This window comes from Hemibagrus wyckioides, linkage group LG05 (assembly GCF_019097595.1).
Source record: "Hemibagrus wyckioides isolate EC202008001 linkage group LG05, SWU_Hwy_1.0, whole genome shotgun sequence".
NCBI lineage: Eukaryota > Metazoa > Chordata > Actinopteri > Siluriformes > Bagridae > Hemibagrus > Hemibagrus wyckioides.
This window is the reverse complement of record NC_080714.1, coordinates 10378607-10401838: the sequence shown is the minus strand read 5'-3', so window position 1 is coordinate 10401838 and position 23232 is coordinate 10378607. Positions and strand designations below refer to the sequence as shown.

The window sequence follows — 23232 nt, the reverse complement described above, 5'->3', positions numbered from 1 at the left end:
TGCTCTATCAGATTGAGATCTGGGGAATGTGGAGGCCAAGGTAGGTGATATGTGTCAAAGTAACATCCAGGACCCAGTTTTTCACAACAGAACAATCCCTAGAGCATCTCTCAGCTTGCCTTCTTCCCATAGTGCATCCTGGTGCCATGTCTTCCCCAGGGAAGTGGGGAAGACATGGCTATTTTATTTTATTTTATTTTATTTTATTTTATTTTATTTTATTTTATTTTATTTTATTTTATTTATTTACTTACTTACTTACTTACTTACTTACTTACTTATCTTGGTAGGGATGTTTTTGGGGTCTGTTGCATGTTTTTATAGCTTGGAAGGGACGAATATCACCTCAAGGATATGAATATCTTATTGCCTGGTCTATGTAAGCACCATATTTTTTTCAGCTTTGGTTTAAAATCTAAAAAGCCAAAACGTCTTTGCAGAGTTATATTCACCTATAAACATAATATTAATTAGCTGCATTAATTATTATTTCAATTGATGTTTCTCACAAAGATAATAAGACTTGTGATAATAAGACTAAATGTTTAGCAGTATGTGGGTGTCCACTGTACAATTAGGCATGCAAAAAGATATGTGTGTGTGTGTGGTAAAAAAAAAGAGAGCAAGAAGAAAGAAAGTGCCTCTTCACCTCAAAGTTCAGATAAATAATCTCTGTTTTCCCGCTAATAGTTTTAATATGGAGCACTTTGTAGGGTCTTCTCTCCTCTGTGACAGTTTGCTTATTCTAAAAACAACCACCATCCCATTCTCCCCCCCTCCCTCCCCCCCTCCCCCCCTCTCTCCCCCCCTCCCTCCCTCTCTCCCTCTCTCCCCCCTCCCTCTCTCTCTCTCTCTCTCTCTCTCTCTCTCGCCATGTTTCTTTCACTCTTCTACTTTGCACAAAGTGTAAAAGCAATGCACCAGATGAAAATTCAGCTGCGAAGCATTACTCAGGCTTGAGTGTTTTGTGTGCATCTCATCCTCTGATCCATTTCATTAGTGAATTGCTTTAGACTGTAAATGGGAACCTGTACTTACTGACTCTTCAATTCAGGTCTCCGTAGATAATGATTAGTTAATGCTGTTTGGCACGGTACTCTTCAGCTGTCTGAGCATGACTTTCCAGCCAGCTCTCAGCAGTTATTTTCTCACAGGTGTCACATCTGTCTGTCTTTCTCTCTCTCTCTTTCTCTCTCTCTCTCTCTCTCTCTCTCTCTCTCACTCTCTCAATCTGTGTGTGTGTGTGTGTGTTTTGAACACATGTCTGGCTCCAGGTGTATAGGAATGAGCAGTAATTATACCTGTGAAACTCTATCCATGTACGAGCTGAAAGTAAGAAAAGTAATAAAAGAAAAAAAACGATCCCGAGAAAACATACCCAGACACAACTGATGTTAATTTACTGTGGTCAGCTGAACTATGCTAAACATGCTGGCAAGTTCTTGAAGACAGGCTCTTGCTGGAGGCGGGACATAAATGAAGGAGGAAGCTATTAATTGGGCTCTAATTCACAGGAAGGCTTCTTATTGGCTAAGATGTTGCAAAGGGGCTATTTTCAGGGTCTGAAACAGGATGTGATTTCTTGTTCTTTGATTGTAAGGTTTATGTTCTGTTTTCATTCGAGACCATTGAGTCCTCAGCCAGACCCACCTTGGTTGTAAATTTAATCACTGACAGCAACATAGGAATATTTCCAGAACTTTGCCGAACTTTCAAACTTGAGAAGATTTACAAGCAGATAGTGAACTCTGTCTTCTTTATATCTGTGCATAGCCCACGTTCTAGGCCATATGGACCTTTTCAAATGCAGGCTCCTACATTCCTTTTGAAAACAACTAAATCACAAAGAAGACTTCCCAGAAATTTGTCCTAATCTGAGTTTAGGCCCTGGAACTAATGCCTAGCATGTTTTTTGAAAGCTACGATTTTTAGGGCTATTTCACCATCATCACAGAAGACTAGTGCTAAAAGAGCTCATTAGATTATGGATCTAAATCCACTTATTTGTTCCAAGAGAACTTGCATTACCCCACTGAAACGAGACAAGGACTTGGCTCATAGCAAACCTGGATTTGGTTCAGCTACCAAGCTATTTAACTCTTGAGTCATGGAAACGTGAATATAGGATAGGCATCATTTATGTAATGCGACTGTAATGTGTCTGACTAAATTACAGCACCATGACTCTGATCAGTGACTTAACCATTCTCTCAGCTGTTGCTACTTGAAAATGATCTTCAGCTGCACAGAAGCTTAGTAAGAAAGACAAGGTGTATCTGTGACTCGGTGGAATGGTTGCATTGACTATAGTGAGGCCTGCAAAGCAGGAACTAGTGGCGCAATCTGGATCCAATCATGAGAGAAAGACAGATGATTGGCATGTCAAGGCTGAATGACATGGTTTCATGGAAAGCCGGAGGAAAAAAAACGGTGGGGTGTTTGTGTTCTGCACTCTTGATCCTTGTCACCTGTGCACTTTAAGAACTGAGGGAGGATTTGTAAGTCTGTGAATGTACAGGATATGTTCATTCAAACACATTCTCTCCGACTCTTGTCTGCTATTTACTGCACTGCCTTTCCCGAAGGAGCTGTTGCACAATGACTGTTGTATGACAGAGCAAGTATGACTGTCCCATCTGTCACATAATGATGATAATTATGAGCAAAGCTAAAAGGAATTGCGGTGTCTGTTAGTCACAGGATGCATTAGTTGATTCTCACAGTCTAGGCGACGTATTCATTGTCTGTTCATGACACCATTAACACTATGCAAGCACAACAGGATGGATTAGCACTCTCATTCGCTCTCCTCTTGGAATTCCCCAGCTTCCTGGGAAATGGGAGGTGATTCAGGTCTGTCCTTTAACCTAAAGCATGGTGAAACATTCTGCCATCTCCTTCAAAGAGTCAGAAAAGCTTTTTGGTTTAAATATAATTTAAAATACTACTAAAACTGTGGTGTTAGACCCTCACACACACACACACACACCAAACCAGCTCTCCTGTTTTAAATGCTTAAAGGTACGCACCTTCTCTCTTAACTTGGCTCTCTGTGTTTTGCCTCAAGAACAGATTGGGATCTTAAGGATCAGATTTATTTTCTTAACTGGTTCAAATGAGCTGGTTCTAACTAGATTTGAAATGAAATATAAATATTTCAATCTCTGAACACCCCCCACCCCCCCAATGCCCCGTCCCCCCAATATAACACACACACACACATCCACACAGTGGGCGCTATAGTAGGAACATCCTACTATTACAGGGTCGGTCCCCCCTTTGCCCTCAATTAAATTCTTTGTGGCATGAATTTTACAGGATGTTAACATGGAAACATTCAGACCCATGTTAACATGACTGCATTACATAATTGCTGCACACGTCAGCTGTACATTCATTCTGCAAATCTCCCATTCTACCACATCCCCTTGTTTCTCTTTAATATTCAACCCATTGACGCAGCTCACTGTTCATGGAACCAGACTGAGATGACTTGTGCCTTGTGACATGCTGCTTTATCATGCTGGAAGTAGCCATTATAAGATGGGTAAATGGTGGCCATAAAAGGATGCACATAGTCTGTAAGAATACTCAGGTGTTGATTGGTTGGTAATAAGTGCAAAAAAAAAAAAAAAAAAAAAACTTCCCCTTAGTGTTACACCACCAGCAGCAGCAACAGCCTGAACTTCTCATATGAAGCAATTTGGGTGTATGGATTCATGCTAAACATAAGTTTGATCCTAAACTATAACTTCGCTTCTAACAGTAGAATTTTAATTGTGCCACGGACACTTAAAGTACAATGTGACTTGGCGTGCCTGTATTATAAAAAGATTACAGTATTAATAAGTTTGTTTAATTGGCATACATAAGAATTCCTATTACATAGTTTGCTTATTATTTCAAAAAGAATAATGTTAAAAATATACTATTCTTTCCATTTCTTCAAAATACCAGTATTATTGGAGACATTTTAATGGCTGTCCATGTTCATTTATAATTTAGAATTAAATTGATCTACAGTCAAACATTGGGCATATTATACTAAAACTTATCTTCTAAATTTTAAAAGGCCACTTACATAAAAATGATTCCTTATATACTAAATAAATAACTAAAACTGTTACCTTTCAACTAAAAGTTTACTTCATGGCTATAAATGAGACAGTTAAAAAAAAATGTTTTTGCACTTCCAATTTGTCACATTATGCCCAGTGTGAGCCAGAAATGTTAAAACAGTTAAACGTATGTACATTGTTTAAGAAATGTAAACAGCCATTTAAACCACTGTGACCCTAACCAGGATGACACAGTTAACATCCCTGTGTTAATTAGTGTGGCCTTTCTTTGTACTACTAGCTTCAATTTTGACCTCCTTTATATGAAAGCATAAAGCAGCCACTCCTGTTCTTTGCTCAGATACACACCTCTACTGTGGGATATAATTTTTGAAAAATTATATAGAACCCTTTAAGAACCATAAGTAATATTTCTTATAATTAAACCTATGTTTAGCATGAATCCATGGACCCAACCTGCTTCGTATGAGAAGTTCAGACGGTGTAAAACTATGGGGAATTGGTAGAATGAACTTCCCCTCAATGCCAAACGACGGTTGAAGACTTACCTCTTCCTGAAACACTTAAACTAGCTCTTATTTTCCCTTTTTGTTTTATGTATTATGTAAAACTCCCAACACAGTTCTTAGGCTGATGATATCCATGGATGATATCCATGACCTACTGAACCAGTGTTCTATTCAGTGATAGAGACTTCAAAGCACTTTTTGACGTTGCTCTTGATAAGGGCGTCTGCCAAATGGCAGAAATATAAATATAAAACTGTGTACAATTACAGAACACAGGAAACAAAGATACAAACTTCCCTCTCTATTTTTTTTCTGTTCTAATGAACTTCAGCCCTTTAGCTAAAAACTATATAGAAATTTATGCTTAAAAGCAAAAGACGCTGAACTATGACTCTGTTACAGTGTGCTCACTGTGGATCTGCACACTGACTACATTCTCCCAGTTGATGACCTGTATATGGTTGCAGTTCTGGTGAAATTTGTCACCGAAAGATCATTGCAACATTTCCGTAACACATATCAACACAATGTTAATCAGCTGTTGACCTAACTGGATAAAATATTTTGTAAAGGTCATGGAATCCATCCAGCTGAGCCTCACTTCCCAGAATGCATCCATCCTGTTCTCTTTCATGCCACTGTACTTTAAGTGCTCCAGAGTGTTTGGATTTGCTGTTGAAATGTCCACTTGTTCTTTAGAAAACCATGGATATAAATTATGACCTGTGTTCAAGCTGAAGCACAGCTTTTATGGTGAGATGCTTTTAATTAAGACAGAGTAACACCATATTTGTGTGTTATTTATTATGAAACTAGAAAGAAAGAAAGAAAGAAAGAAAGAAAGAAAGAAAGAAAGAAAGAAAGAAAGAAAGAAAGAAAGAAAGAAAGAAAGAAAGAAAGAAAAAGAAAAACATTACATTTTTCATCACAAAACATCTCTCTGGATAGGACAATATTTTAGCCATTTTCATCCAACCAGGTACTAGATTCCAACCCAGTATACATCTTTTCTGGCCAAATCATCAAGATTCCAGCACCAAAATCCTACTGGTAAAGAAACCAATACAAGCTAACCTTGCGACCATGTACAGCAAGAATATATTGCTAATAATAATTTAAACACTTTATTGAGCATATATATACTCTAATTGTTACTCTCATTTTGTGTAGATTTGCCAGTGACTATAATGTAGATGATTTGACCTTTAATACTCGAAAGTACTTTCAAGGACAAAAGTAAACTATTTTTTTGTAAATGGAACCATGAGAAACCATGGATTAATGGGACTAAACAAATGATCAATGTTTACTGTAAACCGCAATGAATGAAATAGGATCTAACTTTGAATGCTAGCAAAATACTACATTATTAAAAAAAAAAAAAATGAACGGAAAAGAAAATATCCCATATAGATACCCCAAATATTTACACTCTCAGAGTATATGAGAGCTTCAGTGGAAAAGCTCACCTGGATAGATTTCTGTAATCATAAATGCTGTACTTTGCTTGTTCTTGGACTACTTGGACTACTGTGTTATCCACAGTATGCTAATATTATTATTTTTTTTAATTCTTTTATACTGTAATGATTTATAATCACACTATCAGGTGTCATCCAGAAGATGCTCGTTTGAGATTGTTGTCTCAGGACGTTTTCTGGGTTTCTGTCTTTAGTTTGTAGTAAAATAGTGAAATCTTCTTAACCCAAAAGCACAGGTTTTCACATCATTCCCTGTTCTGTTGTTGGTATTTTCCCATTGTTCATTAGTTAAACATTGGGTCCAGTTATGGAATGGTTCAGTTCACAAACTGTTAAAAATACAGGCACCTCCAATACCAGTGCTGGTAGAAAAAAGGATATTAGATACATTTATCTTGTCTCTCATTCCCTCATTCATAGGAGAGAGGAATGTAAACCCCAGATCTTTTTTTTCTGGCCCTTATGAGACAGGAGCCAATCCAGCTAGGAGCCTGACTGGATCTTAATTCAGCCTGACACATGGGGGTCCTGAAGTGTTTCAAACAGCCTGAGCTGCTTACCGCATCTGAGAATCCGGGTGCCCTCTCTTTCCCATTTCTCTTTCTCTTTGATGGTGCTGTGATAGATTTCATCAGATCTCATGTCAGTTATCTCAAACCCATAAGAGTTGCTTTAAAGTTGTGTCAAATTTATTCTGTCACCTGGCCAGGTGACCCAAATTAAATCCCTGTTTTTGTTTTACTACAGTGAGTTTTCTTTTTCTTTCTTTCTTTCTTTCTTTCTTTCTTTCTTTCTTTCTTTCTTTCTTTCTTTCTTTCTTTCTTTCGCACAGAGTTTGATTAATAGTGATTATTATGTGGCTTTGCAGATTAGAAGGCAGTCGTGTCAAAAATTACAGGAATCTTAATTTAGGGTTACACATTATGTCAGGAATACATGCATAAGCACATACACACATTGAGAGAGAGAGAGAGAGAGAGAGAGAGAGCCAAAGGCAGCACAAGAGACCGTGAGGCTTTGTAACCCAAATAACATCCCACTTGGCTTGTATTACGGTTGCTGAAACCTGCACTTAGGGCCTGCATGAACATCCTGCTCTTTTTATGAACATACTTTCTCACTTACCCTCAGCAACATTGGTGAGAAATAAGTATTCAAATAACATCACTTGCCAAAAAGCCCCCCTCCAACACCATCCTGAACACCCCCTCCCCTCCCCTCCCCCTCATCCTTCACTCCCACCCCTGGCACGATTGCATAGTGTGTGTGAGTGAACATGTCAAAACATCCGACAAAATAGTTAGTAGTGCACTTTTCCCATTCCACCTCAGTAGTTATTAATTGACATGAGCCTGCACAGTTGAGAGGCCTACCACCATTTACCCTCACGCCAGGAGCAAAAATGGGAAGGAAGAAAAAATTAGTGAAGGGAAGAATGCGTCTATCTCTTTTACACTTTCAACTTAAATGACAGGTGAGATGTGTCACTGCAGTTTGTTCATCTGTCCTTGAGAGCAGAACTAAATAGGGTCTTGAACTGAACAGGTACTAAAATCTTTTACCTCCTTGTGTTTTGTTTAATCTACTGCAAAAAATGTATCTGTGTTTATCTATTTATTGTGTGGATCCTATTCAATAATAAACGCCCCCTAGTGGTGACTTCAGAAAGTTTGTGTAACAGAAGCCTTAAGAGACGGATCTGAGATACAGCATATATCTGCAGTTAGGTAGGTTGTACAGTTTGGTTGTGGATTTCTGAGCTGAAGATTACAGACACTCCTAGTTCACCTTGAAATTTGTCATAATAATATGTCACTTCAGATTAATAAAAAAATATGAGGGCAAGCAATCCTCAAAATGTGTTTGATTATGAGGAAATGTACTGTATGTTAGTAACACACATTCTCTATAAAATACTAATCTGCATTCATTTGTCAAATGCAAACTACATGTATGTAAATGTAAAAGTTAACACAGTAGAAGACTCTTTTTTAAAGCACAGGCAATTTTGACAATTAATAATAATAATAATAATAATAATAATAATAATAATAATTTAATGTAGGTGAGTTTATTAATATATTTTCTTAATTAATTTTACCAATTTAATTACTGACTTTTAATTAATTACTTACTTTTATTTCTTTTACTTACAGACCATTACTTTACTCAATTCTTTTACTTACTTATTTTTTTTTTACTCAAGTACTGACTCTCTTAATGTGATTCAGTTACTTAGTTTATTTATTTTTTATTGTTTTTATTCCTCACTTACTTCTACTTATGTATTATTCACTTTTACTCACTTTTTCAAACATACTTACTTACTTATTTATTTACTATCATATTCATTCATTCATTCATTACAATTTTTTTTTTCTTTTGGCTTCACACCCCTCCCAGCCTGCTTGAAAATACTTCAGTTCCTCAACTCAGTGTACAGTCTACACTTCTACAGTTCCATCCAAACAGTACATGTCAGTCCTGCACTGTGCTATAAATATGTGTTTCCTTTTGGATTGTATTGGTTACAGTCAAAAACACACCGAGTCGTCCTTATTCTTGGTCAGTCAGTATTTGCTCAGATGAAGGAAATTATGTAATTAGTCTGAGCACGCACATACACACAGAGATATACACACACACACATACACACACACAATGCAATGGTTTCAATTTGGATGGTGCCTTCGTTTGTCCTATGCCTTTACTACTTTTAATAAAGAAGAAACCCTTTTTCTTCATTTCTGCTTTTGTTTTGTTTAGAGTTTGGAGTTTAAGCCGTCAAACCAGGAAAAGATTTTAGGCTGACATTTACATTTCTGGAGCCTAGGAGTGGGGAAGAGAGAGAGGGGGGAAGGTTCATGGGAGATAGGTCCATAGGTGGAGGTTTAGAGGTTTAGGTAGAGTATGGAATGGTGGAGAGAGGCCAAGCAGGCATTTGGCCCCTTAATGCCAGCAGGCAGAGAGAGAAGGAGGCAGGCAGGTATTGTTTACATAAAGCACAAGTGAAAGCAGCTGGAGGGCTAATTAGCTTGATTCTCCATTACATGCCGAGAGGGCCAATAACTGAAAAATGGAGTTTTGTTTGGGTTTGAGCAGCAGCCCCCACCTGGAGGAAGTTGTAAAAGGCAAGGAAAAGAGGGGAAAGTAGGAAAAAAAGAGAAATGAGGTTAAGAAACAAAGAGTCTATAAAGCAATTGTTCACCAGGAGATGACACATGTGGTGGCTTAAGTTCAATGCTGATTCTTTCTTTACGGTAATGCTATGGGCATCATGTTAGTTTCTGGGATCTGTGTTTGTTCTTTTGTATGCACGTATAAATGAAAGCTTGTGTGCCATTTTTGCATCTGCTTGTATATTCTAGTACCTGTATAAATATTTGAGCGTAGGTGCATTAACCAGCCAGTTAAATTGTAGCTTGTTTTAATGTGTACAGTGAGGGACTCTGTATGTAAAAGAAAATACTGAAGCGAATATATGTGTATATATATAAAGTGTATTTAAAATAAGAACTGCAAGCTGTGCAGTTCTGTACTTTTGGCATTGCACTAGTTCATGGCTCCTCCAGAAAGCTATACTCTTTTAACAAGCATTTTGAGCCAGCAGTCAAGGACAGACACACACATCACCTCTCACCTCATTTGCTTGTCAGGAAATATCCCGCTCTTCCAGGCCCTCGCTCAGCATCAGTCACTATGGCAACACGGAAAACCAATCTTTGCCAATATTTCTGGGAGCTTGCTCTTTCTTGGACAGTCTGAGCCCGTGTGTAGTCAGAGGGCAAATCTCTGTTGCTTCCTCTGTGTATAGAACAGGCTGCGAGCAGGTAACTGGAGTCAGCTGTCAGTCGCCAGTTGTAAGGCAGTCATGAGACTTCTCTCCTGATGAGTGGCTTATTTTTCCACTCTTCAGGTGGTAGAGAAGGGGAAATTCTGGAACGGTAATTGAGTTTAGCAATTTTGAGTGGGAAAAGTCTAGATGGGTGGGAGCGTAAGGTTAGAGCCCTTATGTTCGTTTAAAAAAAATGCTTGGAAAGCTATGGTTTCTGTAGAGTATAGAATATACATTGATTACATGAAGCACAAAAAGAAAATGTCATTCTTTCCTAGTATTCAGGTGAGCCCAGGTTCGAAAGTCTGCTCAGCTTTCTGGTTGTAACCGGTTCAAAAAAAAAAAAAACCCTTAATCCACTTCTAATATCAGCAGTTATGTAGTTATGGTTCCAGGATTAGATTATTCTTAACTCTTAAAGATCATTTTTATCCTTCTTTTCTGACAGCAGTAGTTTCCACTGCAAAACAAAAAAAAAAAATGCAAATTGTGAATATAGTCGTTTTTGAAAATAACATGAATAGAAACATAGCTTGTAAAACATACTGGTTACTTGACAACATCTTAATGTTATACGAAATTATGACATCATACTGATAACAAAAAGATTTAACTAGTTCTCTTATATGTACATTACAGCATAATACTGCACTCAGTATTTCATTTTTTGACGTGTCAGAAATTCAAACACGTTTATCAAGCATCCTTTAAACCTTTTGCATGTTTGCTTGATTCACTCATTCATAAAATGATTCATTCCCAAATTCATACAGTATAAGCCTGCCTTTAACAAACAGAATATTTGTTTCTATTTGATTTCTTTTTCATTAGCGATGTAAAAAATTTTTTTAGTTCTTTTAAACAATTGCAGATTATTAGGATAGTATTTCCTATTATAAGATTTGAATTAATGTAATATTAATAAACATATTTCTAGACATTTTTACTCATTTCAAACTTTATATTTTAAATTATGTTGCTTCTTTCCATGAACAAATGCTTAAAATTAGAAGAAGAAAAAAGATCTGCCAATAGACTGACTATTTTAAGCTTGGAACTGTACAAATGTCTAGAAATAAGTCTTACACTTGGTTTGTAATAGGAAATATTAGATACATTTCAAAATATTTTCACTTGCTTAGATGCCTTTTTTTTTTTTGCATTGCAGCTCTAATCAATAAAATACTTTATTACTTAAGTGAATATCAGGTATATCAGATATTTTAGCATTTGTAAGATTATTTATTTATTTTTTTTCACTAAATGTTGTTAAGAATAGCCTATTATTACAGGAAGAGGTCATTTGACTGACATTGTAAACAGTCAGCCTGCAGACTTTTCCCATAGCCCTTCAGCAAGCCTGTGAGTGTATCTTTTGTTTATACTTTGTTAATTGTTTCAGAGAAAACTTTCTGCAGGGATGAAAAAAAATGCCATTGTTTAAAGATCGGATTCCATGAAGTTTCTTTCAGTGTGTCACAGAGTTCAAAAGTTTTCATCAGTACATCCGAGACTGGTGTACTTTCATGCAGGATTAGAGCCGATGAGATTCGGATGTGTTTAGAGGACATCAGACACACCGATGCTGAGAGAACATCTGTCTGAGTACATCTGAGTGCTCAGATTCTAGGATTCTGATAAATGACTGTATAGTGTAGTCAAATGAATGGACACTATCGTAAATCCTCTCTTATTCACATCGAAAGGGGAGAGTTTGCACCAGAATAAGGTGCTGACTATAAGACTATGCAGGCAGTTAGTCCAGTCCATTCTACACTGACAGTCCACAGTCAGACTGTTCGTTCACACCGAGGCACTGAGCTTTAGAAATCTGAGGAGCTTGCTTCTTAACTGCTCTATGAAAGTGTAAGATCAACTGAATAAGTAACTGAGTTAAAGTGGAGGCAAATCAAGTCACTAAGATGCACTCACAGACTACACAAAGTTCAGCAATATCATTCACTCTATTAATATCTTGTCTTGATTCATAAATAAATCTCAAGCAAATGAAACAAGGTTGCATTCAGGGTTCTACAAAACAACAGAGACGTACAAATAAAAGCCTTGATTAAATTGCTATGGTTTAGCCAGCCCACATGGCCCCGAACGCCACCAGGCACCACTGTTACAGATGTGCATGCCACAGAGCAAAGCACGCACAGGAATACCATGGTACTGTGGCTTGAACCATGAGAATGACAAAAATGCAGGAGCACTAAGAACACAATGATGACCATACTTATACAGTTTAATATAAGTAAAGCTTTACAGCATCACAATAAATAAATAAATAAATAATGTAGATGGATTTTTTTTTTTTTTTTGGAATTCAACAGCTGAACAAAATTTTGTTCTTGAAGTAAAGAATTTAAGACAATGGACATGTTGTTAGAGGAGAATAAACAGCAGTGTGGCTGAATGATGAGGCCCAAATGCAAAGGAGTGGTTAGTGTTACCTTTCCTAAGTTGATTATTTTCCAATAGCAGCATGCCCTGAAGTGTTCTATTTCTCTTATACCACTCATATATCATATATTTCTTCCTGAAAAATCTCCATTAAATGAATGCTTTATTGAGCTCTTATTTTATTATTAATGTAGCCTTAAATAAATCAATCAGAACCTTACGACTTATTCAATTTGAGAACTCAGTAGTATATGGATATATATATATATAAATACATATCAGAAAAGTACAACGATTTAGATATGATTAAAAATGGACACATTATTATAAACAAAGGGTGAGGAAAAGATTTCAGTTGACACTGTATGGAGTGTAGATCTTTTTTTTTTCTTAAAGTATTGACATGAATTATTGAATTTATGTTTTTGATTGAAGCAGATAAAGAAACTCTCTCATCCCAGACAAAATGTTTCTGAATAGGTAAAAGGGGAGAAGGACACACTGAGGCTGAGAAAGGAAGTAGGAGTTGTTAAATAGGCTACAATAAGAGAAGGAAATAGCAGGGAAGGAGTTCCGGAGTGGAGTGGAGAGCAGGCACTCTTTGCTTTGGCTAGACGAGCAAGATGAGGTGGGAAGGAAGGAGGATGGTGGAAAAGGAGGGAACCAGTCACTGTACAGGTGTTAGTGAGGAGGCATTGCAGTCTGTTATTAACACCTTGAAACCTGGCAAATCCTCCCTACAGACTATACACTAATTATGCAGCAGACCAAGAGGAAACTGGCTTCTCCCAGACAACTCTGCCACCGCAACACTTTTTCGCCTCTGACACCACACACTGAGATAATATCGGGCCACGTTATCATTAATGTTTGCTCATGTTTTGTTGAAATTAAATGGTTTGCTCAGCTAGAAGGCAAAGCTGTGGCTTAAAGGATAAATTGTGGATGTTATTGGCCAAGTATCTCCTTTTCTCTGCTTCTTTATAGTATCATGTCTGCAACACTGTGTGAAGTCTGAGCAAATTAGCGCTCAGATCCGTTTACTCTTAGTCAGCTTTCTCTTTGATGTTCTAACCTGAATTTGGAAATGGAAAATGACCCCAAGTAACAAACGCACGGCTGCTTCATTACAAAGCTGATCTCTACTGTTAAAACCTTACATAGGACAAAAACAACCTTTTTCCCCCCTTCTCCCTCCAGATTTCTTTCTTACTATAATCACTGGACATAATAAAAGACATAATAATATTATCGGCAACCAGATATGACATGGCTTTTATTTTTTTTCTCAATACCGTCTGAGCAACAAACCAGCCTGATCATGTGTTTACAATATTTGCTTCCTCAAATAGAGAGTTAGAGATTTAACCAACTAATTTGCCTATGTTAATTGAGCTAAAGTGAACACTACTTCAAATCCATGCAGCAACTTTGCAGGCGTCAATGTTGATTTTTATAATCATTTAAACCTTCATCGTATGAAATGTGACTTGGCTATAATCAGTGTGATGCGGCTATAATCAGTGCTTGGCTTTTTTGAAGAGGTCACACTGTGAAGTGTCAATCTGCTATTGGTCTTCACATGAAACAAATTCACAGGTCAGAGTTCACCAAACTCGAACTTTGTTTCCAGCATTTTGCATGCATATAAATAAAAGTCAATGGCATGAAAAGTGTAGTGACCGCACCTTAACCGTGACAGTTTTGTTAGCTTTCACCCAGTGCTAGTGTTTCCTTCTCTTAAATGTTAAACTTTTATACACTACAAAAAAGTGGTCTTTAAGGGTTTTTTGATAGTTCTAGCTTCCTAAACCTGAAACACTCCAGTATTGGATTCCATAGAAACCAAAACATTTTTCTGCAGAATGGCAAATAGAGTGCTGTCAAAGTTTTATTTCTATATTTATTTGTTTGTTTGTTTTTTATTAAAGCTATGTAGAAGGGAATAGCAACATTGGCTCTGTAGTTATTTATAGGTTAATTAGTTATTTTACATTGAAAGAGGATAAATTCTACCCCTTGGAATATTACAAATGACCCATACTGTAGACCTGCAAATTGTATTTTGAAAAGACAAACATTACCTTATTTGACAGCAGTCATGGATTCAACGTCCCTGAACCTTTGAACAATAAATGAATTGGTAGATATTAACAATAAAAATGCTACTGGGGTTTATAAAAGGTAGGCTTCTACGTGCGCATCATAAAGGAATCACTGGTTACATGCATATCAACCAAACACCAATTCGTGTATGCAGTAGTTCAAACACATATTCTAGCACATATCATCTGTTCATGTGCCCCTCACCCCTTGTAGGCTGCCTAAAGCTAGGGCTAGTACTGGTCTTGTTTGCTTAGGTGCTGACAGGATCTCAAATGGACCAGATCCATCAGATGTGTCCAAGTCAAGGCCTTTTTCCATTATGACGAGACCTCAGACTTATTTGTTGATTCTTGGGCCCCAAAATCATTAATTTTGACTGTCTGGGTAGGCAGAGAGAGTAACAGAGAAACCTGAGAAAAACACTCCACTACATATCCCCTTCCCTCCCTTTTTGCCTTTTTCTCCACCAGTTGCATAACAAATGATGGCACCTCCATTTAATTACTTTGAGGTTGTTTATTTATTTACGTGTAATGGATGATTCTAGATGGACCAGGCTGTGACCAATCAAAGAGCCACTCGTGGAATTTGAAATTGACCTCCACAGGCTCTTTTTGTCATTTCTTTTTTCTGTCCCACCACTAAAGCTGAAAAAGAGAAGAGAAAGGAAAAAAGAAAAGGAATAAACAGAGGGATTTGTTTATTTCATCCCTTCTCTTTGTCATGTAAAGGAATCTGATGGGATTTGAAAGGCCATCGAGGACGGCTGGTTATTTTGAAAGTGGTTTGCACAGTCACGGGGGCGCCTTGACACAGCCAGGCATATATCATCGTTTTTTGGGTTTTTTTTTAAACACATCACCAGAATGAAAGGAGAGGAGGGGGTGCTGGATTGAGAAGCAGCAAAGAAGAAGAACAGTTCTGCTCTGCAACCGTTTTACTGAAGAACAACAGACATGCTATTTTGTCATAGTAATACGGAGAGGGATATTTTGCATTAATGCCAAATATTTCTCTGCTTTCTGAAACAAATTGGCATGGGGTTATAGTAGACATGTCAAGAAACACACAACTGAAGTTTATTTTTTTCCCCAGAACGACAGGCTACCCATATAAACATAAATACTATATTCCTCAAAACTTTTAACGCAAAAGAGTTCACAGATATCACTGCAGTCCAATTAACTGCAACAAATATTCATTTCTGCTCATATACAAAATATATGAGCAGAAATGACTTACAGATGATGCTTGGGGGTAGCCTTAATGACACAGAGGTGTTACCTCAATCACAGTATGACTGTTTCCAAAGCCCCACTTACCTCTGCACATGCACATGTTCAGCTACTGCTCACAAAGATGTCTTTAGACAGATGAACACTTACATAGCGATGTGTTGTGTTATATATCGACTGACTAAAGAAAACCATGTGGCAAAACCAACACAATTTCACCAGAGCCTTTTGAACCTAGCCCTTAGTGCCATTTGTTTTAATTTGATCACTTATTTTGTTTTAATTTAATCACGTTATCACTTTCCATGAAAACAATTACATTTTTTGATGATTCATATGTAGGGAAAACTTTGTGACCTTCTAATTAAATGCTCCCCAGAACCAAAATGTTCAGCCAAAACGTTTGAGGTTTTTTATCTATCGCTTTGTTCAGGGGGAAAAAAAGGAGTTTTTTTTTAGTTTTACATGTGGTTGTGGTTGTGTGACAGGAACTTCTCAGGGGTGTTTTACCAACTTGGGGCTATTCAGTGTTAAACAATTGTTTTAGTGATTGTTTTTAATTGGATCAGGAATATATATTTATATATTTTTTATATATTTATAAAATTTTATATATTTTATATAAAATTATATATATATATATATATATATATATATATAATTTTGATGATAATTTTTGATGGAAAACTTTGTGATCATCCAATGAAATGCTCCCTAGCAGTGATTTATCCACTACTATGAAAGGCACTTCTCAGGGGTGTTTTACCATCTTGTTGCTTTTCAGTGCTGGAAAATTATGTAAGTGATTGTTGTTTAATTGGATTGTTAATACCTTCAGGGATTTTTTTTCACAGAGAAAAAGAGAAAACTTTGTGATCATTCAAGTAAATGCTCCCTAGCACCAATTTTTTTTTCTCCAAAATATGAAAGGTACTTCTTGGGGCAGTTTTATAAACTTGGGAACTCTTCAGTGCTGGAAAATTGTTTATTGTTTTTTTTTTTTAATTGGATCATTATCACTTTCCAGGAAAACAAAAAAGTAGCATGTAAATGCAATAGAATAACCTATGTTGTAATGAGAATATGTACTTGACAAATTAAAAAATATCTGCAGTTCAGTTAAAATAAGGTACATAAAAGGGTAAAAAAAAAAATTAATGGTGGCATTGTGGGTTCTCCGAGAGGATTTTTTTTATACTTAAATAAAGCAAAGAATGAATTTTCTCTAAAAAGATGTAGTATTTCATTCCACTGATGTGACACATTGAACAAGAAAACAGACATAACATTTAGGGAAAACTTGTGAGCATCCAATTAAATGCTTCGGAAATGGGTCTTTATTTTTATTATTTTTTGTTTAATATGATCAGCATTTCTCAGGGGTGTTTTACTAACTTATAACTCATCAGTGCTGAAAAAAGCACAGTGTTAGACAGAATGAAAATGCAATTCTGTATTTACACAAAAGGTTTAATCTCTTTGCCATTCTCTATTTAGCTAGCTCACAAAGATACTGTGAAGTTTGCTTATATTCCATGGGGGTGTGGGGTATTTTAATTGCTACTGGCTGTTGTGTAAGTCAGTAAAAAAAATACGTAATAAACATACAAAATCAAATTATAGCTAACAAACACATTCAAGGGTATTTTAAGGCATTTTTGTGAGGTCAGGGCTATTGATTATCCATTCATGCTTAAGATACAGTACATGCATAATTAAGGTCTGTGTTTTCAGAAAGTTTATAAGCAGGTTTTAAACACACAGACCCAATATTTGCTCTTAAGCCATAGAAATGCTGTACACCAGATCATCATGATGAATTGCAAGTAGTCTAAATAAGACACCTTAAGGTCTAAGAGGAAATGCTGCTATATTTCTCTTACAATTTAAGAGGCTTTTAAGGTGTAAGCACTTCTTGACCCTATTGTCGAAGTGGAATAATTTAAAGGCTTCTCAAGCAATTACTTTGATGTCAGTGACAATAAAAAGGGCTTCAAAAGAGACCATGTAGAAAGAGGAAGAATGAGGAGGGGTGAGTGCAGGGTAATGAAAAAAAAGACATGAAGGAAGACACGTTAATGATATAGAAAGAACTATTTATATAAAAAGAGAGGGAAAAGGCAGATAATTAGCCTAGTGGAGCGTGCTTGTCGGAATGTCACTTCCCGCTGAGACCTCTACTTAATTCCACGTTCGCGGCTGGAGATATAAGACTCGCTCGCACGCACTTTACCTCTTTTTCCGGATCTGTCTAATTAGCCCAGACCTGGCACAGGTGCTGCAATGGCAAGAGGTCAGTACAAGCCATTGACCTGACAGAGCACACCAATACGCTTGCAGAGAACATTCTGGGGTCACCCGCATCCTTCCCACCCTCCTAAAGCGAACATTTGTGCAGCACATGGGTTGTCATCTACCCTCCTGCCTCAACATGTCACCTTGCAGCGTGGCTTTTATGGCTGCTACTGAGCAGGCTTCCTTCCCTTTTTTCTAGCCCAGAGCAGAGCTAGATAGACTGTGCATTGCCCCTGTGCTAATGAGAGACCTGCCTGAGGGGTACAGGATGGGGGAGAGGAACAAGGGCTGTTCAGCATGGGTGTTGTGAGATTTGTAAAGGTAGATGGAGAGGGTGTAGGATGTAGGTTTATTTGGAATGCTGAAAAAAAAGGCGTGGTCTGGTTGTGGTAAAACAAAAGCTGTCGCTTTTTTTTCCATGTTTGGAAGTGGGGCGATAAACATTTCCTGCTTGAGGTTGTTAGGGTGTTCACAAAAGGATGTGTGTGTGTGTATAAGTGGACTGTAAAGGAAAAATTTAGTGATTTAGAAGAGTTAAATCTGCTTATATTATTCAGTCAAGTGTGTATTATTGTTTGGTTCTGCCTCTAACCTTTCTCATGTCTAACCTCTCTGTCTATCTCTTTATTTAGAAGGAAGTGGGCAGAAATCTAATCGCTGACAGCTGCTGCTCTTCTCATCAGCTGCTCCTCTTCTGCTTCCTCACTGAAGCTCCTCATCACTATTTGTACCATAATTGGGCCCTGTAACTGCCATCATTGCAATTTCACTCCAAATACCTGGACCTTATGAATCTTCATCATTAACACTTCCATTACACTAATATCATGTGTTATTGCTTCATTATTATTCATGTTGTGAGCATTACTCACAACACCAATGTTGAATGAATAGTGAACCTACAGTATATGTGAATAGTGAATGAATAGTAACCTAAATGTGATCATAGTTGTTATTAACATATGAAATGGTTTTGTTGTTCTTTTATCCTGCCTTAAGTAGGATTTTGATGAGAAAATTATTAGCTTATTATCATTAGCTTATTATTTTTTGTTATTGAATGTTATTTAATATTTAATACAGTATTCTGTTTCTCTACAAAATCCCATCGAAGCACTTGTTAATAACAGCATGCTTTTCCAAGATTCACATCACTGTTGTCTTTGAAGTCTCTATAACTGAATAACGACAGAGTACTGATTCATTTAGTGATTCATGGTGATATAACAAACAGCAGCAACGTCTTATGAGTCAAATGTTTTCTTATCTTCTCTCTGCTTTACCCAAATCCAGATTGAACCTAGAGGAAAATATCTTGCTTTTCTTCAACATCGTATTCACATCTATCACTTTTTTTTTTTGTTAAGATGTTAGTGTTCACCTGTGTGTTTTCTTTTGACAGTTATATGTTGTTGCTTTTCAGGGACCTGCTAAAAGAAACAGTACTATAACTGCTTCGTAATGAGGGTAAGGGCTTAATAAATCACTGACCAGACCCTTAAACTTTGACCTCTGGCTGTAATGTCCTCAACAGTCTCAGTACCTGAAGCCAAAACTAGTGAAGAAGGAAGGAAATTGTAAATAGGGTGTTTAATCTTTACGCAAAATGTGCCAAAATGTGGTGGTGTTTTTTTTTAATATTGTAACTTCATGTGATTGATCCTGTGGGCTCATGAACAAACAAGAGGCCTAGTTATGTGTATGATTATGTGTATACGCATTGTATGATTTATTGAACTTTGTGTTAAACTGAAGGTTATGCACTGTATGTATCCATGGTTCTTGTAAATTGTGGAGTACTATTTGCACATTTCCTTGCAGAGAAGGCTACCAATAGCAAAGTTGACCCCAAGAAAAAAAAAACACATATATAGTTTGGGGTTTAAACCATGGTCTGGTTAACATTATTCATAAAATGCAGTTCTATCTTGCTAGGAGCTGCTGCATTTAGAAGCTGCATTGAGTAACATTGGCTAGTTTAATTTCTCAGAACCAGATGCCACACTGTGCCTTTTCCCCCTGACACATGTACAATGAAATCAGAAGACATACAGTAATAGCGTAAAATGTATTTCAATTTGTGTTGAGAAATGCATGGTACAATTCAAAGTGATGGTTGTGTTTATTCATCTTTAATCACAGGAATTAGTCTGATTTCATTTTTTTATCAGTTGAAATCTGAAAGCTTTTGCTATAGATTTGGTGTATGAATGAAACGAATAAATAAAAACCTGATGAGTGCACAATTCTGGAAATTTCTCCTCTTCAAATCCTGACTTATAAAATAAAATGATTTTTAATTTTTCACCTAACTAAAGATGACCGCTCTCCTAAAAAAATTAAAGGAGATCTGTGTGATTAGTCATTTTCATTTAAAATGTCCTAATTTGACTAATTAAATTGCTAGGTGGGCAGCACAGTGGCTTAGTGATTAGCACTGTTGCCTCACAGCAAGAACATCCTGGGTTTGAATCCCGGGTTCAAACAGGTGTGGTTTGAACTTTCTGTGTGGAGTTTGCATGTTCTCCCCATGCTTGTGTGGGTTTCCTCCCACAGTCCAAAAACATGTACATTAGGTATCTGTCTATATGTGGCCCTGTGATGGACTGGCAACCTGTCCAGGGTGTACCCTTGCCTTGTGCCCAGTGTGTGCTGGGATAGGCTCCAGCCTGTGCCCCTAATTAGGAATAAAGTGGGTATAGAAGATGAATGAATAAAATTGCTAGGCTGGAAACATTAACAACACAACTAACCTTACCATCTCGGTCTGATTATGTAACTGCAGCAGTGTGAGTCTGTACATTTTTTCAGTTCATGTTGTAGGCTATTTATGCTAATGTTAAAACATTGTTGAAATCTGGAACAATCTTTATTATTACTGGTCACAGAAGGTGCAGAAGATTTATTTTAACATAAGCTGGCTGTATGGCTACAGCATGTTGGATAACTGTAACTGGTATTTCCATCCATTTTTCCATTTCCATCCACTTATCCTACACAGTAGTCCATGGGTAACCTAGACTTGGGGCGCAAAGCTGGGAATATGACACCATGGACATGGGGTCAACTTATCAGTCACACACACACCATTAACACACTACAGACAATTTAGAAATGCCACTCAGTCTACAGTGCATGTCTTCAGACTGAGGAGGAAATCGGAGGAATGGGAGTCCTGAGGAAAAGAAATTACCTTCAGAATGGGTGGTGGTTGCATGTGTGATAATCAGGCAAATTAACAAATCAAGAGAATTAGAGATTAACTTATTGGCTAATTTTCTATATTAATTTAAGTTGAGTTAAATGAGTTACACTTTTTTACCTAGCCCCACACTCTGTTCATTTGTGGTCCTCGACTCGGACCATCATATTGTCCATTCTCATCAACTCAAGTGACCAAGGTTGACTGAGTGCAATGGTTAAATGTATAACTTTCTGCTGTGCTTCTCTGTGTCCTAGACAACCAAGGACAGTTGTCTGTGGAACCAGCACTCAAAAATAGTCACATTTTATTGAGGATGAAAATCACTTATTGTGTTGATACTGGCACAAATTATGGATGAGAATCACTCAAATTTATAATACAGGACCTATTTAAGAAACAAATATAATATTGTTCTCCATGAAGAAATACTCAGTTGATGATACTTTTCTTTATTTAGGGTAAGAATCAATGCAGTCGCAATATATGCATTTGAAATTTTATTTACATTTTACTTACCAATGTGTTAGATCATCACATCAAATTGTGGCCCTGTGAAGTGGTAGATATGGTCCACCAGAGTTCTAACATTATAAATGATAAATTCATAAATTTGTATTAAATAAAGACTTGTGTCAAAGCTATTGAACAAGTAAAATAATCGATTAGCCATGAATGTGTTATGAATGTTCTGATTAATGTGTTAAATTTCTTTCCTTCATGTTGATAGTTGATATATGTGTTCACTGAGTGCAATCTGGGTTGCCATATCGGAATATATAAATCAGCTCAAATGCGAAGCAGTAATAAAGATATATAGTTTGCATACAGTTCTCTCACCAAGATCCTAGAATGGTCTATTACCAGCAAGCTTTGTGAAGAAGAAAAAGAATCAATGAGAATGATTTAAAAAATCATACGACAGTGTCCTGAAAGAATACTGCAGAAAAACCACACACCAGGCAACAATGTCTATGCCATTACATAGATGATAATTTAGTGGGATTTTTGGGAGGAAGACAAAATCATATGTTTTACTAATTTCTGCTAATTTCCCCACATTTAGAACAAGAAACAGAATAACCACAGTCACACATTTCCATTTCCTTCCAATTATTTGTGTGATCTTTCCTCAAATGCATATGTATTAAAGGAAGAAGTGCATTTTGCAAGGTTATGCATGCACACTGCTTAAATTATAGGTTTAGACTTGCACAGCAGTTTTGTATACAACACACAAGGTTTTACACACAACACAGAATGTTACCTAATAACGCCTCAAAACAGCCGCAAACAGGTTGGTACATCTGGCCCTCAGCCTGTAAAACCTGGTGAAGTTTTACAGTGAGCACCTTTGCTGCTTTGCAATTGTCTGAAAGGGACACTCCTCACAGGATCTCATGACCTCTATTCAAGTATGCCAGTGCATTCACTGCCTTTACTTAGTGGACTAACCCAACTTTAGACAGCAATGCCGCTTTATGGTGTTTACCACATACCTGACAGTGACCCACCAGCTTGCCGTCTCTGCCATGTAGAAACAGCTCTCTGGACACAATGTTTGTGACATTTAGCAAATGCCCTTATCAAGGTTGAGTTACACAAGTATTTTTAGTCTCCATCAACAATATGTCCAAAATATCATTATGGTAGGTCAGGGACTAAGGGTTTTTGTTTCAGTCAGAATCTGAGTGAATTTGTTTCTTGTGCCTCATGCAACATTGGTCTGGTTTCAGACTCACTTGATTATATCGAACCCCAGTGCATTTACATTGTTCTTATGCTTCATTCTTATCAGAAACACATATAACATTTTAGTGCCATTAAAGCACAGCAGGGCACCTCACCTCTTCTGTGTTTTTCCTTGCTACGTCATGATACATGTGTATTGTGGAAACTAATGATGCCATCGTTAGTTAACACACATGTGCAGGTTTACTTCTTGAACAAGTGTGGACCCTACTGCATTCACATTCACGTGAATTGTAGCAGAGTTCCAGTGCAACCAAACTCATCCCTCAGGCAGTTTTAGGTTTGGGATGGCCGGTGTGCTCTCTGGTCCACGTGACAGCTTTCACATAACC

At 37.1% G+C, this 23232-nt stretch overlaps 1 protein-coding gene across 5 annotated transcripts in view; it reads left to right on the top strand.

The window, feature by feature from the left end:
- LOC131352661 (ERC protein 2) overlaps positions 1-20184 on the top strand; it is a 194786-nt gene extending 174602 nt beyond the window's left edge. For all 5 annotated transcript variants that reach the window (XR_009204539.1, XM_058388943.1, XM_058388942.1 and 2 more), the window contains one exon: positions 18579-20184. The gene's annotated coding sequence lies outside the window, so the exon portion shown is untranslated. The remainder of the gene's footprint in view (positions 1-18578) is intronic.
- The last annotated feature ends 3048 nt before the right edge of the window (positions 20185-23232 follow it).